This window comes from Palaemon carinicauda, unplaced genomic scaffold, assembly GCF_036898095.1.
Source record: "Palaemon carinicauda isolate YSFRI2023 unplaced genomic scaffold, ASM3689809v2 scaffold37, whole genome shotgun sequence".
Lineage (NCBI taxonomy): Eukaryota > Metazoa > Arthropoda > Malacostraca > Decapoda > Palaemonidae > Palaemon > Palaemon carinicauda.
In genome coordinates, this window is record NW_027171381.1 from 381,551 (window position 1) to 398,314 (window position 16,764).

The window sequence follows — 16,764 nt, forward strand, 5'->3', positions numbered from 1 at the left end:
ATCCAAAGTCATCTTGAGGTCCTTCAAACAACAATCGGCTGAGGAGGCTCTTATCAGCCAATCGTCCAGATACAGAGAGGCCCTGATTCCCCTCGAATGCAGCATGCTTGCCACGTTCAGCATGATCTTGGTGAACAATAGAGGAGCCGTGCAAAGTCCGAAACAAAGAGCCCTGAACTGGAAGACCTTGTTTCCGTCCATGAACCTCAGATAACGTCTGCAGCTGGGATGAATCGGAAGGTGGAAATAGGCATCCTGAAGATCTAAAGAGACCATCCAATCGTCCTTCCTCACAGCTGCCAGAACTGTTTTCTGAGTCTCCATGGTGAACGTCGAGTTTTGGACGTAACCATTGAGCACACTTACGTCCAGAACCGGTCTCCACCCCCCGGAACTCTTGGGTACTAGAAAAAGGCGGTTGTAAAACCCCGGAGACGTAACATCTTGCACTTCCTCTATTGCTCGTTTCTCTAATAAAAGAGACATCTGTAGAAGCATGGCTTGTTTCTTGGGACCCTCTCTGTATTTGGGCGAAAGATCCACTGGATCTGTGACTAAAGGAGGATTGGTCAGGAAGGGGATCTTGTAGCCTTCCTTTAACACCTGGACGGACCAGGGGTCCGCTCCATTCCTCTCCCAAGCCTCCCAAAAGTGAGTCAACCTGGCCCCCACTGCTGTCTGAAGGAGAGGGCAGTCAGACTTTACCTCGGCCGGACTTGCCCCCTCTGCCTCTAGGTTTCCTTCCTTCTGGTTTAAAAGAGCCTCTCCCAGAGGGCTTCCCACGAAAGGACTGAGGACGAAACCCAGAAGAAGATTCCTTAGGTTTTCGAGAGGAGAAAGACGGAGGCAAAACTTTCCTAGTCGAATGAGTAACTAAGTCATGTGTGGCCTTCTGAGTGAGAGCAGTAGCCACCTCGCCCACTAATTCCTGAGGAAATAAAGAATTAGACAAAGGTGCGAAAAGAAGGCCTGTCTTCTGATAGGGAGACACTCCTGCGGAGAGGAAGGAGCACATCGTGGCCCTTTTCTTGAGAATTCCAGCTGTAAACAAGGCAGCAAGTTCGTTGGAGCCATCTCTCACACCTTTGTCCAAGCAGGACATCAAATGAACCAAACCACTAGTGTCCGTTTCCGTCATATCAGAGACCCTCTTACTCAAAGCCCCCAAAGCCCAGTCCAAAAAATTAAAAACTTCGAAGGCCCTGAAAAGACCTTTAAGCAAATGGTCGAACTCTGGAATGGACCACCAAATCTTCGTCTTCCTTAAGGCAAGACGACGAGAAGCATCTACCAAACTTGAAAAATCCCCTTGGGCAGACGAAGGAAAACTCAAGCCCAACACTTCACCAGTCTCATACCACACACTAGATTTAGAGGCTAACCTAGCGGGAGGAAAGGCAAAGGCCGTCTTGCCAAAAGCTTTCTTGGAGTCCAACCAAGAACCCATTAACTTCAAGGCCCGCTTAGAAGATCGAGAAAGAACCATCTTGGTGTAAACTGGAACCTTAGTAGCTTTACCTAAGATGAATTCAGAAGGCGGAGAACGAGGGGCCACAGGGGTAAAAGAATCCGGGAAAATTCCAGTCAAAATAAGCATAAACTTGCGAAGGTCCACAGCATGCTGATAATGCTTCTCCTCCTCATTCTCAGAGACTTCCTCAATAGGATTATCCTCATCCGACTTTTCCTCTGGTTCGTCTTCTGGCAGTGCAGCAACAGCTGCAGCCTGAACCGAAGGAACAACGTCTGGATGGGACTGCCTGTCAAGGCCAACATCCGAGTCAATTTGGTGGGGAGAAGTAGAAGTAGATTGATGCGAAACACGGACATGTAGGCGATCATCCTCAACCAACAACTGCTTAGACCGCTTAGAATTCAACTGTTGTTGAACAGAAGAACGCTTGAAATCAGAAGGTAACTGTTGAAGATCGCCGCGAGGTCGCGTAAAGTCCGAGGACTGTTGCTGCGAGCGATCAAAGGAGTCAGGATGTCGCCGCTGTAAACCAATGTTTTGACGCGCCGCGTCCAAAAGTTGTTGCCGCGGGCGATCCACTACTTCAAATTGTTGCCGCGTCTCGTCCACTTGTCGACGCCGACGCTCTTCCCCGCGACCAGAAAACGCAAACTGGTCAACCAAAACTCTCTGACGCGACTCATCAAAATCAACCTGGCGTTGAACACTGTGAATGGGAGACCGTCTAAGTGATAACTCGTCAAGGCCATATACCATCGAACGTTTGTGCGATAACTGGTCTGACATCGAACGCCCAGACACAACGCCAACACTTGGTTGATAAGAATCCATCAACGAAGAGAGTTGTTCCTTCATAGACAAAAGCGCAGTCCATTTCGGATCAACAGAACTCCTAGAAGGAAGATTCGCACTAATGTCACCACGCATTTCAGGGGAAGAAAGCCAATCCGATGGAAGAGGAGGTGCATGAATAGTTACAAGGTCCGAATCGGAAGGAATCATATCCGCACGAACACGGTGATCTGAACGTTTGGCCGGAGTGCAAGCGCTGGGAGAACGGAAACGTTCCGGTGAACCCCACGAACTACATCCTGGCCGCACAGGCGATTCCCGACGCTGTGTGTTTTGACGCGCCGCGTCCAAATCAACATGGGAGCGTTTAAGCGGTCTCGACGCTCGCCGCCAGATCTCACTCCCCGACCCTTCATCGGAAGACGGGGATAACGTATGAACCTCACCTTTCCTACGATGAGGGTGAACGACCTGAGCTACGGCAACAGGAACGTTCGAGGGGACGTCTGCACGATTGATGATGCTTCTCGTTCCCTTAAGCCGTTCGACATTACTTCTCCCATGGGTTCGAGAGCTCGAAAGAGGTCTAAGGCTAGGTGAACGACAAGATCGTGCCGACGCACCCTCCGCAACACTAAACACATTATCAACACTTGTCACAACACCGAGAGAGTCACGATTCTTCGGTACCACATCAGACACTCGAGTCGACGCACCTTCCGCAACACTAACCACATTATCAACACTTGTCACAACACCGAGAGAGTCACGATTCTTCGGTACCACATCAGACACTGAAACACTTTCCACAGTTCCGATAGAATCACGGTTTTTCAATACCTTTAACTCTGAAAAGATAGTATTTCTATCGGCTGCTAAGGACTCAACTTTCTCACCAAGAGACAAAATAGCAGTAAACATGTCCTTCATAGTAGGTTCCTGATCTACCACCACAGGGGAAGGAACAGGATTAGGAATAGGTAAATTAGGTAAGGTTCTATCCACAGATCGGGAAGAACTACGCCTAAGTCTATCTCTCTCTAATCTCCTAACATAACGATCGTAAGTACCAAAATCATCATTAGTTAAGGAAAGACACTCATTACACCTATCATCTAATGAACAAAATTTACCCCTACATTTTACACAAATAGAATGAGGATCAATAGATCCATTAGGAAGTCGTGTACGACAACCCTCACTAACACACCTACGCTGAGCAGGGGAGGAGTCGGCCATTTTAAAGTTAACGTGAGAGACCGACAAGCAAAAAGTAAGGGAAAAAACAATAAAGAAAATCTCAAACAAAAAGATTTCAAGATAAGAACCAAGGAAAATTAATCAACGATAGCTTAAACTCAAAAAAGAACGTTGTACATCACCAAACAACTTCCCAAGAGAGTAAAAACACGAGAGCGAACTTCTGTATGTCAGTCAGCTATGACGGCAGAGAGAAGAACTGGAGTTGGTGTGTAGTTCCACCTGTTCTACCGCTAGGGTGCGGTTGGTACACCTGGCGTATCTTCGATAGCGCGAGATTTGAATTTTCTGCCCTGGCGTCAGGGACTTCAGCTCTTTTATAGCTCTTTTATATAACCAGCGGGTAAGTTTTATATTTAAAAATATAGGGTTCATGTAATTATTGTGGAATGAAAGTACTGTATCATAATTACCTGTAATTTCTTCCACTAAACTCAGTCTTTGCTGATAAAATTACCTCATAGCTGCAGTTCTGGCAAGCGTTCATGAATGTGCTGTGCACATCAACAATGTGGGTCATAATGGCCTCAAAACAGTGAAATGGTGTTCACATTATAGACGTACAAACAAAAATGCCAGATAGCTAATATTTGTCCAGGCCCCATTAGGGGTAAATATGACATAGTACTTTAATTCTTAGCCAAATACAGTATGTGAGCCTTGTATATTTCCAACTCGCTATTTTGTATTTTATCCATTTCTGACCGTGAATGTTGAGACAAACCAACCATTCGTGAGTTTTCCTACTCCACCAATAAAAACAATTAGGGGGTTGCCCAGATGGAAAATTGGGGTTTTGGGTGGGGAAACAAAAACTAATAATTTGCACCACTAATAATGGTCAGAAATGTATAATAATCACAACATAACCAGTTGGAAAAAATATGTGGGATAAATAAGAGAAGGGAAATTACAGTATCAAATTATCTACAATTCATATACGTCCGTCAAATGGTTTTCGCTTCGTTGACAAAAATAAACATAACCTCATTGCTCCTCTATTCTAGTAAGAGGTACATTGACAAGATAGGCACACACCTCGTGGATACCTCATGGGTCATTATTTCAAGGATATTTTGTACTTTTACGAGCAAAAGTAGTTATACTATATACTGAACAGAGAGCGTTTTCAATAACCCATTACCAATATATATGATACTTCACTAAATTTCAAAATAGATTGTACTTCCCTCATGGAGACATCTCTATGTGATGGTAGTCATGGTGGAACTGAAGGGTAGGGTGGGAAATAATGGCTGTTGTAGAACAATATCCGGGAATTTGTGCATTATATTTTGTAGCTCGTAAATGGATAAAACCAGGTACTGATTGTCATACAAAAAAACAGAAAAGATGGCAAGAGCAAACAGTGCATGCGAAGTAACTCCTGATCAGTCTCCATAGAGTAAAAATTGAACAGATTAAATTGACTTCAGGTTTTAATCGATATAAATATTGTTATGCCCAACCCCATTAATTATACATAGAAAAATGCCAAACTAGCAACCAATCTTCAATTTATTATATCAAATTCCAGATTAATTAGAAATTAATGTCTCACTAAGCAATTTATGTTAATTCAGCACTCCAATATACATGAAATTTCTACGGGCTGTATGTGTGCAACCGCCGAGAACCCGTGCCTGGCCATAAGGGCCAGGCATTTAAGGAAAAACTTAATTAGGTAAAGGATTTCGTAATATGACTGTCATGGCTACAAACAACTAGACAACCCCATTTTTCTTTGCATGCAAGAAAAAAACAAATTGCAGCAATAATAATTGTCAGAATTGCCAAAAAAAATAAAATAAAGTTGGAAAAATGATTCATGTAAATAGCATGAAACGATCAGAACTAATTTATGACATCCCTCAAATAGTCATTGATTTACCGTGGCTAGCTTTGCTAACAAATAAATGTTATCTCATTGCTGCAATGTTTGGGCAAGCCGTAGCCTACCTGGATGTACAGCACAAGCCATCCATGTGGGTCATAATGGACTTCCGACAAGTTATGGCCCCACCACCCATTAGTCAAACACACAAAACTGTCAAATAGCCAACATTTGTCCAGCTGACATTTAGTCATACAGTATATAAGACTACCAAAATGGCCAATGTCCAATTCTTATATCTAAGTTTAGTTAGAATTTAAAAGTATATATGATATATTGACCAAATGGGATTAAAGATTGATGTCAATATTGAAAGATGAATAATTTTTTCTAGACAACTTGCCATTTTCCAGAATATTACGATAGAGAAGTCAATTAACAAGAACAACATTAAAATAAAAAATAAATGAGATATCAACCAAAGGGGGGTGTGTGTACATATTTACCCAGCAGGGTTACGAACACTATTGAAGACTATGGGGTAGTATAGTAACCGGGGATCAAACTCAATACTTCTGGCATACACCAATTCAGTATGGTTCCACTAGGCTACCTAATACTCGACCCTTAAAATTATGACTAAATTTCGGTAGTTTACAACCATTAAAGGGTAGTTTGTAGCGCTACGGCCAAGCGTCCTAATTTGCTTATTATCGCTCCGACTGTTATCTTGTATAGAATAAAAACGTTTGGAAATGGTCTACGGATCCTAAATAGGTTGTGTAAGGGGGGGGGGTCCTGGGTAAGGACACGGCTTTTAGCATAGGTTAAGTGGGTTTTTTAAGTTAGCTTCTCCCGTCGTACTCGTAGGTAAGGAAACTGTTGTGTAAGGGGGGGGGGTGTCCAGGAGGCTTGCCCCCTGGGTAAGGATACGGCTTTTAGCATAGGTTAGGTGGGTTTTTTAAGTTAGCTTCTCCCGCCAAAATCGTTTTTAGAACGACGGCCACAGTTCAGAATATTCCCGTTTTCTACGGGATCTGGCCGTCACCCTACAATGGCTCCCCATTAAATAAAAAAACTAATTGGCTTAATACACAAATGTCCTCGAAGCAATTATTCACTAATCACAGATTATAAACTTCTAAGAAAACTACTTATAATTTGACAGTGGCTACACGACTGGCCTTTGGTTATGAAATTGAAAGTTTAGATAAATTATACTAAACTCAAATGAAATGTCCTAACCTAATACAGCAGTCTACAATTACTTACGTTGAGCAGCCATTTCCATTCACTGTAGCACAAGGTATCACGATCTTAGCCAAACTTACAATTATAATTAACACAAGTTTTATCTGGAATATATAAAACTTACTGGTTATTGGTGCTGTGGAGAAAGTCTCTTAAAATATATTTGTCAAAAGTTCGGTTCCATGGGGTTAACATTAATGGCCACGTGGATACTTTCCATTTTGTTCACTTATTTCATTATGTACAAAATTATATATAAACATCATACTTCTATTAAAACCTCGTGTAATTGAAAATCACCTAAGACACCTTTGGGAGCTTTACACAAAACGGAAACGATGAATAACGACTTACAAATGTTTGAGAAAGGTTTGGAGATAAGTTGGTCACGAAAGACAGTAGTGAGACAGTAGTAGACTTTGGTTGCACCGTTCCAATAATGTTGTAGTGCGGCAAGAAAACCAAAGACTCCAAAAAGAAAACCTAGAAACAATGAATGACGCTTTTCTTTTATAATCATAAAAATCTCTTGATATTGATACATTTTTTTCCAATATTTATTTAATGTAAAACTCATATTTGTATAGATATAAGCAGATAGATATATTTTTATAACAGGATACTGTATTAAAAAGTTTACCGGCTGGCGCATTTCCGTTGACACATTTCTTTTATTTAAATCCATTAACAAAATAGAATAATAAAGTTTAACATTATCAAAACCTTACGTATGTAAAAAGTAGAAAAATATCTTAGATCTAATTTATGTACCAAAATTAGTAATCTATATATATATCTATATATATATATATATATATATATATATATATATATATATATATATATATATATATATATATATATATATATATATATATATATATACATATATGTGTGTGTGTGTGTGTGTGTGTGTGTGTGTGTGTGCATTTCCTAATTAATGTTGCCTGAATTGTTATATATACTTTTAGTTTTCAGTTAAAATTGATACCCTGAAGTTGGCATAGGATGTCTGTTCTTGATGGTCACCCACCCAAACAGTAACCAGACCTAATTATTGCTCAACAGATTGTGGTTTTACAAAATTAACACAAGACTGCATTGGTTCACTTCGAGCGCTATTATCGAATCATGGATGAAAATCGTGCACGAAACTTCCACAGAAATAGCCTCCATACACGATAACACAGAATACTCATTAACATCACGATAAATCCATTCAATAATATTACACCATTCCCTTATCTTACTTTAACTCTCACTATTTTATTCAATATTACCTTACTCCTTAAACCTACATCTTCCTTCATTCTAGGCCTACATTTCAAACCATTATTAGTCCATATTTTATTTATCTAAGAAATAATGTACATATATAATATGGCAAACCTTATCACTTTAACAATAGGAACTTCAGAACTTCAAACTTGCAACAAATTTTTTTATGCTGAACTCACTGAAATAAAGTCTTTTCAGGGTTTATATATAACAGGAAAATTTTAACTTTGTTACTTACCTTATAATATCTTGTGTGTATATATATATATATATATATATATATATATATATATATATATATATATATATATATATATATATATATATATATATATATATATTCTTTACATCTCATGTAGATTGTTTCCTTATTTCCTTTCCTCGGTGGGCTATTTTTCTCTGTTGGAGCCATTGGTATATTATTTCTTATCATTCTCTTCACGGATCTTTTCATGTCAGCTCTTACCTTTGTGCATTTAGAGAGGAAACTAGTTATCTCCATTTTATTTTACCTGCATTTGGTCCTACTGAACTCTTATCAAAGCTACGCAATATATGTTTCCTCGTCTGGCTAAACTATTCCTAAGACATTCTCCTTTAGTGCCAAAATCACTTTAGTCATCATCATCATCTCCTCCTACGCCTATTGACGCAAAGGGTCTCTGTTAGATTCCACCAATCGTCTCTATCTTGAGCTTCTAAATCAACACTCCTCCACTCACCATCTCCTACTTTACGTTTCATTGTCCTCAAGTTCTCTATATTTATTCTAGCTTTTGGATATCACAATTCAGCAACAATTCCTCATTAGAAGTTCTTACCATCATACTCCAGTTATGAATCATAAGATACTACCGCTAGAGAGTTATTTGGTTCTTCCATTGTCTTTGGTTAGAGTTCTCTAACTTGAGGGTAAACCCAGCCACACTATTCTATCTTATTTCTCTTCCTTTTGTTTTATTGAAATTTTTATAGCTTATGTATATGAAAGATTTATTTTAATCTTGTTACTATTCTTAAGATATTTCATTTTAATTGTTCACTACTTCTCTTGTAGTTTATTTATCTTTGTTTCCTTTCCTCACTGGGCTATTTTTCCTTTTTGGAGCCCTTTGGCTATACAGCATCCTGCTTTTCCAACTAGGGTTGTAGCTTAACTTGTAATAATAATAATAATAATAATAATAATATTAATTTGACTGACCAGTCAGTACTACAATGGATCCCTTTCTCTGGTCACGGCTCTTTTTTTCCTTTACCTACTCATATATAGAATACCCTGGCCTATTCTTTCCACATTCTCCTCTGTCCTCATACACTTGACAACACTGAGATTACTAAACAATTCTTCTTCATCCAAGGGGTTAACTACTGCACTGTGATTGTTCAGTGGCCACTGTCCTCTTGGTAAGGGTAGAAGAGACTTTATTCATGGTAAGCAGCTCTTTTAGGAGAAGTCACTCCAAAATCAAACCATTGTTCTTTAGTCTTAGGCAGTGTCATAGCTTCTTTACTATGGTCTTCCACTGTCTTGGGTTAGAGTTCTCTTGCTTGAGGGTACACTTAGGCGCACTATTATATCTATATTTCTCTTATTTTTCTTTAAGATTTTATAGCTTATATATATGAAAGATTTATTTTATTATTGTTACTATTCTTAAAATATTTTATTTGTTCATTACTTCTCTTGTAGTTTATTACCTTATTCCCTTTCCTCACTGGACTATTTTCCGCCCTTGGGCTTATATCATCTTGCTTTTCCAACTAGGGATATGTTTAGCTACCACTAATAATAATAACAATTCTAAGGTCATATCTTATTAAAATCTCTTCTCATTCTCCTGTCAGCGACCAAGTTTACTATGCATTGAGCAGTATAAAATTACGGATTTTGAGCGTAGCGAAAAATCTATTTTCGGGTGAGGTAGCCATGTCGTCCTGATGGAAGTTTCATCACGACGACATGGCCTGAGCCCAAAAAACGGATTTTGAGTGTAGCGAAAAATCTATTTTTGGGTGAGGTAGCCACGTCGTCCTGATGGAACTTCCATCAGGACGACATGGCTACCTCACCCAAAAATAGATTTTTCGCTACGCTCAAAATCCGTTATTTTATACTGCTCAATGCATAGTAAACTTGGTCGCTGACAGGAGAATGGGAAGAGATTTTAATAAGATATCAATTATACCTAGGTAGCTATCTTTGAAGGAACTTCCATCACGACGACATGGCCTGAGCCCAAAAATTATAATTATAAAGGTCAAGAGTTTAGTACAAGGCTTTAAGAAGCGAGTGCACCAAATGTTGAATTAGGCCACTTGCCAGCGTGAGCACTCAGCATTTTCAATAAGTTATCTTTGCTGAGGGACATGTATGCCAAACATTAGTCTTGCATTCAAAATTTGAGGATAGTGCTGCAGGAGCACATATAGTTACTTACTGAAGTACCGTCTTGGACGTTGGCGGTCAGTTGCCTCCACCTCTCCCTGTCTCTAGGAAAAATACAAATTATCTACGAATGTCATTTGTTCCGTAACTGGAATACAAACCATACTATTTAATAGAGGTGACTCACCCATTAGGAAGGGTGGACGTCCCAGCCAATCTGGCTTTTGGCTTTTACCCATGTGGCTCCTTATCTGAGTGTATCAGTGCTAAAAAAATAAGGAGTCCCTGCGCCTCGCTAAAACCTTGTTACACAAGGTTCGCGGCCTACGCAAGCTGTGTATTGAGGTATGTAGAAGTGTGACTGTCCTGGTAAAGTTATTCTGAGTTCTTTATAAGGAGAAACTGTGCAACTAGGACTTTCCCAATACCTCCTCGTCAGGGTATGGGGACACAACAGTATTAGTCTTAATACTAGGTACACATGGGAGCATGGTTTACCTGCAGTGGTTTGAGGTCAGCTATGCAGAGAACCCAGGAGGGGGGAGAATGGAGAAAAGAAAAGGGCCAGTCAAACCTTCTCATTCACGCAGACTAAAACCGGGTAACAATGCCCTCAATCTTCTGCTACTTGTCCAATAAGGAGCTTGAGGTTTTAAACCAGCTGTTGTGCAGCTACCAAAGGACCGATAGAGAACGTATCGAGTCTCCTGTGGGTCACGTCTTGCAGGTACAGTGGGATGTGAATGTGGTCTGACGCTTCCGCACCCCAGCTTGAAGAACCTGCGTCACTGAGAAGTTTCTCTTGAATGCCAGGGACGTAGCTACGCCCGACATCATGAGCTCTGGGGCGACGTGACAGAGGAGGGTCTGGATTCAGTGCATGGTCTATGACCTTGCGAATCCACGCTGAGATGGTGTTCTTGGTGACCCTCCTCTTGGTCCTTCCTGTGCTGAGGAATAGTGCAGGCACACGAGGATGGGCTGCGGCTGTTCTCTTAAGATACAGCCTCAAACTACTCACTGGCTTAGTAAGTGATGGTCTGGGTCATCTGTTATAGTACGGAGACTAGAAATCCGGAAGCAGTCGAATCGTTGATCCGCTACTCCCAGGTTCTGAGTCTTAGCAATAAACTCAGGGACGAAGCTGAATGTTACCTCTCCCCATCCCCTTGAATGGTAAGTTCATAACTCCGTATGAGTAAAGAAAGTTCTAGCGATGAAGAAATGTCCATTCCTTTCAGTCTGAAGGCGAGGCTTAAGGCTGAGCGATAACCTTTCACTGCCGAGACATAGCCGCATTTCTTCACCCAAATACATGAGGAACTCCGCTATTGCTGGAATAGTGGCATCGAGTGGAGAGATACCCCTTCCACAACACCAACCACAGAAGACTTTCCACTTTGCCTGGTAGACTATTGCTGATGACTTACGCAAGTATCAAGCCATCCTAATCGCAACTTGTTGCGAAAATCCTCTCTGAGAGAGGAGATACTGGATAGTCTCCAGGCATGAAGTCGTAGCGAAGCTACGGTTTTGTGGAATATGTTGGCATGTGGTTGTTTGAGTAGATTGTGTCATGGAGGGAGTTCTCTTGGGGACTCCGTTAGGAGCTGCAGAAGGTCCGGGAACCATTCTGCGTGATGCCATAGCGGAGCTATGAGGGTCACTGAAAGATTGACCAATGTTCTGGTCTTGTTGAGTACCCTCCTCATCAGACAGAACGGGGGAAAGGCATAAATGTCGATGTTGTCCCACCGTTGTTGGAAAGCATCTTGCCTGAGAGCCTTGGGGTCTGGGACTGGGGAACAATACAGCGGGAGCCTGAAGCTCAGGGCCGTTGCGAAGAGGTCCACAGTCAGAGAACCCAACAAAGTCAGGATTTTGTTGGCTACTAGATGATCCAAAGACCACTCGGTACTCACTATCCGAGATGCTCTGCTCAGGTTGTCGGGGAGCACATTCCTTTTGCCCGGAATGAAGCGTGCCGATAGTGGTATCGAGTGGATTTCGGCCCATCTCCGTATCTCTACTGCTAGATGGGATAGCTGCTGTGAAAAAGTACCTCCTTGCTTGTTGATGTAAGCCACTACTGTGGTGTTGTCGCTCATCACCACCACTGAGTGGCCTGCCAGGAAGTGTTGGAACTGTTGAAGGGCCAGAAAGACGGCCTTCATCTCTAGATTTATGTGGAAGTACTTTTCTGACTCTGACAAGAGGGCTGAGGTCGTGTGGTGCAGCACGTGGGCCCCCACCCTTTTTTTGAAGCGTCTGAGAACAGCATCAAATCCGGGGGGAGGACGAGAAGGTCCACTCTCTTTCGTAGATTCTCGTCTGTCACCCACCACTGGAGGTCTGTCAGTTCCGCTGATCCCATGGGGATCCGGATGTCCGGGGACCCGTGAGCTTCATTCCACCGAGACTTGAGTTGCCATTGGGAACTAGATGGGCCAGCGATGAAAGGTGACCGAGGAGACGTAACCACATTTGGGCTGGAAGTTCTTCTCATCTGAGAAAAGGTCTTGCAACCTTTCTCACCCTTGTTATCCTGTCGTCTGATGGGAAGGCTTTGTGGAGATTGGTGTCTATGATCATGCCTAAGTACTGTATACCAGTCTCTGTGTAGGAAGCAGAGAGGACTTCTCAAGATTTACCATGATCCCCCAGATCCTGGAAAAGTCTCAGAAGTTTGTCTCGGTGTTGAAAAAGGGTTGACACCAAGTCTGCTAGGAGTAGCCAGTCATCCAGATAATGGAGGAGATGGATGCCAATCTTGTGTGCCCAAGATGATACTAGGGCAAACATTCTGGTGAAAACTTGGGGTACTGTGGAAAGACCGAAGAACAGCACCTTGAACTGGTACTTTCTGTTGTCTAGGCTGAATTTTAAGTACTTCCTTGAAGACGGATGGACTGAGATCTGGAAGTACGCATCCTTTAGGTTCAATGTACACATGAAGTCTTAAGGTCTTACTGCTAGTCTGACCGTGTCTGCCGTCTCCATACTGAACGGAGTTTGTTTGACAAAGTTGTTCAGGGCTGAGAGGTCGATGACTGGTCTCCAGCCTCCAGACGCCTTTCTTACAAGAAAGTGTCGACTGAAGAAGCCTGGGGACCCGTCAAGGACCTCTTGGAGAGTGCCCTTCTTCAATAGGATCTGGACTTCTTCCCAAAGGGCTTGCAAGGGAGTCTAATGACACTGGATTCCTGGTCAGGGGAGGTAGAGATGTTATGAACGGGACGCGATATCCTAGACGGATCACGGAGATTGTTCAGGAATCGGCCCCGAGTTGCTTCCACCTGTCTGAGCAACTTTGTAGGCATCCCTACCACTGGTGGAAACGCAGGGGGAGTGCCTATCCTAGCGTTTGCGGCCTCGGCTGCTCCCTCTAGGATTCTTTCCTCCCGTGGAGGACTTTTTGCCTTTCCTGTCCTTGACAGGAAAGGGCTTTTTCACCACTGTCTTCGCTGCTTTTTCGTCGTCGCGTTCTTGGTTGGACGGGACTGCTGGGCTGCTGGAGGTTTATAGGGCTTAGTTGTGAAAGCCCTATGGAGGAGGGAGTCTCGATGAGACTTCCTCCACCTCTCAGCAGCAATTTCCACATCTTTAGGCTCAAACAGATGGGGCCCCTCTAGGGAGGAATGTCTGAGCCCATTTATCTCGACGCTAGGGACCTGCTGGTGGAACCTCTCAGACACTGCATCTTGACGTTTTAGGATAGTGTTTGCCCACAAGCTCGAGACTTGGTGGGCAAGAAACTCGATCGTGAGACTGCCTGAGAGTAAGGTCTCCATTACTTTCCTAGTACAGTACGCTCCTTTGAAAAATCCTCGGATTGTATCAGGATACCTAAGGTCCCTAACCAGATATCCAGCCACGATGTAGCTTGCATCGGATACTTGGTGACCTTTTCCTGGTTAAGGAACACGGTTGCCGAGAACGAGACCTGCCGGCTGGAGTCTCTCTCAAGAGGGACTCCCCGGGTTAGCTCTTCCAGAGAGTGTGAAGAGGAAGAGCTGAACTGGGTTCCTCCAGGATCTCAAAGTACCTCCTTTGCTGTATGCGAGGAGGTGGGAGGAGCTTGTTTGTAGCACCGGCAAGGTTGGAGGAGGCAAACCCTGAGAGTTGTTGGGAGATCTTGTCCCTGGTACTCTTCAACCCTTGAGACCAGGGCAGGGCTGCACTGGTCTTTGAGGGTTTCTGAGTACCAAAGACACGGTCTAAGACCATGTGTCTTTGCCCTCTCGAGGTGGTATCTCCGGGTCAGAAAACCCATTGAGAACCCTCATTAGAGTCAGAACCTACCAGAATGCATGTTCTGATTCTTGTTGGTTTCCTCCTGATGTAGGACTCACAGCGAAGTTTTCTTCTATCCCCAAAAGCTCTTCTTGGGGTGAGTCGCAGACGTTCCTTGAGTGGCTGGCTGTCTCCGTTCTAGCTCTAGTGGAGGACTTTGGTAGAGTTTTGGAGTCTTTGGACTCCTTCCGAGGAAGGAGATAAGACTCCAACATCGAAGGCCTGTGTCATGTCCCTCCTGGTCTCAGATTGCGGGGAACTCTCCGCGTGAAGAGAGGTTTCCTCCATTAGTGCGATGGAAGAGTGTCTCTCCTCGCGCGGTTCCCGTAGTGACGGATCGTCTTCGTCCGACAGGGAGGGAGAGTATCCCTGAGAAACTGGAGGAACTTGCCTTGATGGTCTGCACTGAGTCAGCTTCGCCCTCGGGGAAGTGACCGCGTCAGAAACTCCTCTTTTCCTCTTCAAAGGGGTAGAGGAAGCCATGGTTCTGTGTCTTAAGTCCAGAGCTATAGGTTGCTCAGATGAGCGGTCAGAGAGGACTGGCTTGAAAGCCTGTGTTACGGCTCTGACTAAGGCACTGAACCACGGCTGCTGACTGATGGATGCACTGTAAGACAGATCTCCTGAAGGAAAAGGGACCGAAGGTTCCTTACGAGGAGTCGCTGTAATAGGTGGGTCTGCCTTAGAAGACAGTTTAGGGATCCTGAACCCCTCTGCTTGTGTTTGTTTCCCTTTTCCTGCAGGGAGCGCTGGAATGCGTTTGCGGGGAGGGGAATGAGGCGATGGCGACCTTGCCGGGTGTAGATCCTGTGCCCGTACCTGTTGGTGTGCGTGCTCGCGCACAGCATAATATTGGGGCGCGTGCGCGCAGGAGAATATTAGCACGCGCGCGGGCACGCAGGAGAATCTTGGCGGGCGAGTGGGAGAGTATTGGCGCACTTGCGTAAGTGAGAGTTGGCGAGCGGGCACATGGTGGCGCGCGTGTCTTTATGCGTGCGCGCGGGAGATATTTGGCGCACAGGTGAACGCAAATGTCCAGGAGAGCGCCGGCACGCCGGTGAGAGTTGACGCATAGGTGAGGGCTGCGATGTGGTTGCTGTCTCACCTACAGTGGTCTTGTGTGCCGGAGAATAATGGTGCGCAGATTGGCGCGTGGGGGATGAATGGTGCACAGGCTGGCGCGCAGGAGAACGCTGGCGTGTAGGAGAGTAAGGGCGCGCAGGAGAGTGCTGGCGCGTAGGAGAGTGTTAGCGCGCAGGTGGACTCTGGAGCGTAGGAGATCGTGGCGCGTAGGAGATCGTGGCGCGTAGGAGATCGTGGCGCGTAGGAGATCGTGGCGCGTAGGAGATCGTGGCGCGTAGGAGATCGTGGGCGCGTAGGCGCAGGAGGGCGCTGGCACGCAAGAGATCGTGGGCGGGCAGGAGAGCGCAAGCGCGCTGTAGTGCGCTGGCACGTGGGCGACCCTGGGTGTGTGAGCGCAGGGTGCGCAGGTGAACGTGGGCGCGTGGTGCGCAGGAGAGCGCTGACGTACAGGGGAACGTTGGCGAGCAGGCGCATGAGTTTACTGCCTTCTGTGAGGGCGAGCAGGTGAAGCTGCGCGCCGAAGCGCTGTAGAGTGATGAGCAGTCTGATGAGCGCTGAAGGTCTGTCGGATGGCAAGCTGCAGGGTGATGGCGCGCAGCTGAGCACTTTGGTAGAGCTACAGTAGGCTCTACCGGTGACAGGAATGGTGATGGTAGGTCGGCAGGTCTGGAGGATGGATGGTCGGTGTGCCCTTTGTAAGGGCGACCATCCACCGAAGGGGATCATGAAAGATCGGCAGAGAGGTCCAGGACTGAAGTCACAGGACTGGTTGCAGGAGCAGTGATGATTGATGTATGAAGGTCTGAATGCAGCGGAGGCTCCTCTGCAGGGGACTGCAGCGACGACGATGAACCAAAGAGGCACCTCTTCACCGTTGGTGAAGGGAGACCTCTAAGGCAAAGAGGAAGGCGTGCCTTCCGACGGATGTGCCCTCTGGGGGCCGTTGGATCAGCAAGCTGACTGTGCGCCGCAGCAGTCCTCCGAAGAGGAGTCTCTGTAAGTGAACTCCCCCGAGGGGAAGAAACACTTGCAGGAGAGACAGACGAACTTAGTTTCCCCCTCGGAGGATGATCAAGAACGGGGGAAACTAAGTCGGCAGTAACCGCTGTA